This window comes from Sinocyclocheilus anshuiensis, unplaced genomic scaffold, assembly GCF_001515605.1.
Source record: "Sinocyclocheilus anshuiensis isolate Anshui unplaced genomic scaffold, SAMN03320099.WGS_v1.1 scaffold1447, whole genome shotgun sequence".
Taxonomy (NCBI): domain Eukaryota; kingdom Metazoa; phylum Chordata; class Actinopteri; order Cypriniformes; family Cyprinidae; genus Sinocyclocheilus; species Sinocyclocheilus anshuiensis.
The window spans coordinates 454,831-457,196 of record NW_015536547.1 but is presented as its reverse complement, the minus strand read 5'-3'; positions in this window follow the sequence as shown (position 1 = coordinate 457,196).

The following is a 2,366-nucleotide window of genomic DNA, read 5'->3' as shown; positions in this document are numbered from 1 at the left end:
GGCCTGACTTTCCAGAATGGAAGATTGAAACCATGGAAGTTGATTTTGAATTACATCAAATCAAAACGATAAACAATAGTATAGACCTTGTAGCTGAATACTACAGATATGTGGATGATAAATACAGACTATATTCAAATTTATACAGATGGGTAGAAAGATCCTGAAACAGGAAGGCCTGGATCAGCTATTTTTATAGTTAATCAAGGAGGTGAGGAAAGCAAAAGAACCATCAGAAGGTGGCGGTAATGCAACGCTCTTGGATGCAAGCCGCCGTTAAACCGCAAATATGTATGCAAATTACACTGAAGTAGGCTACGTTACTTTACGGTGTTCGTGAGTGCTCAAAAAGCGTTTAAACGCTGAATTTTGAATCGATTTCTTCTCGTAAACTCAGAGATGTGGATTCGGACGGCAATTAAATTACCACACGACCTTGGTGTTTGTCAAACAACAGTAGGTAATTCGGCCGGGGATTTTTACGGGGGTGGTGAGAGAAAAACACAGACATCCTGGATTCGGACGGCAATTAAAATCACTAACTACCCCCTGTAAATGGTGAAAATCACTTACGTCCCCGAGAAACAATTACCGTCCGAATAGGGCTAGACGTACTTGGTGATTTTAATCCCGTCTGATTCTGCCACGTCTGTGTTTTTCTCACACAACCTCTGTTGGGTCTCCAGTTTTCCACATGGTAGCTGGTGCAATAGACGGATGCCACATCCGGATCAAGCCACCAGCAAGTGATGCCCCATGCTATTGTAATAGGAAGCTGTTCCACTCTGTTCAGCTGCAGGCCATCACCGACCACGAGGGGAAGTTCCTCGATATCTTTGTTGGATATCCCGGGTCTGAAAAGCACAATATCAAGACAGTCAATTACATTCATTAGATTACTGCATTACTATGACATGGAAAAAAATTAGCATGATCAAATCATGAACTAATTCAAATTTTGGGGTGAACTAATTTAAAAAAAAATCTTACTTTATATTTTTGTTCTCCCACTTTCTTTTGACTTGAGCGGCAGAAATGTTGCCCTCAAGTCCCTGCTCCGTCACAATAAATGCACAGAAATCAAGCATAAAAAGAAGGCATTAAGACCTTTGCTTGAAGTGTTAGTATTTACTACGTTCAGAGTCAACGGCACCTGAATAAAAGCACATTTTACATAACTCGTTTACTTACTCAAAACCTTTGATGGCAGCATTACGCTTTCCTGTATCTCAGCAGGTTTAATGGGATATATATATATTTTTTAAAAAAGGTAAATATATTTACAGTGTTGCACAAACTACATTTGTGTATCATTTCCTAACAGGTTATAATGTTTTTATTAGTTTACAGTGCACGTTGTGTGCAGTCGTCCCTTCTTCTTTGTGTAATGTTAGGATAAAGCACGGCAAACTTCAGCTAGTTGTATACATTGATTTCGGTTCTTTGTGCTCTTCATTTGTAGCTTGCGATGCTTTAAAACTGTGTCTGTTATTAGTTGTTATCATTTTTTTTGAATACATCACTGCCTGCAACAAATGAAATAAACCTATATAAACGTATCTGTAGACATTTTTTTGTATACTGGTGTGATGATCCATGTCTTAACTTACCCCGTTCAACATTCTCCATGTTGTCTGGTTGTGAATTATCTGCTGTCTGGTTGTAAACTATGATACAATCATACACTGCTGCAAAAACATGTTGCTGAAATTTCTATCTTTTTTTCATGTTTCCAATGTAAAATATTAAACATTTTTAAAAAATGTTGCTACCTACACTGATGTTATTCTGTGTCATCTGTTCTTTGACCATGTGTTGCACTGTACCTGGATGATACACGTTGATCATTGATACAAATGCATGGTCTATTTTGATGCACAACAAACACTCATGCAACATTACTTATAGGCTAAGTCATAAAGTTTCATAAACATATATAATCTTAATTAGGCTTTTTTTTTCTACATAAACTGTTCCCTACTGGTGGAATGACCTGCCAACTCAATTCAAGCAGCTGAGTCCTTAGCCATCTTCAAGAAACGACTAAAAACACATCTCTTCCATCTATATTTGACCCTCTAACACTAGCTTTCTCTATTCTTTTTCTATTCTATCTACTTGTTTTCTTTTTGTTGTGTATGTGTGTTTTGGTGTGAATGTTTGATATTATGTGAGACTGACATTTTGTTTTTAAAAATATGAATTCAATAGTGATTCACACTCAAAATCCAGGAAAATGTTAGTCATGGAGGATGCGATTAATAAAGTAAAGTTTTCCTGAATTTTGAGCATGAATCAATATTGAATCCTTGTTACAAACTAAAAAGATGTATGCACCAAAACAAGACAACATAGGAGACAAGAGA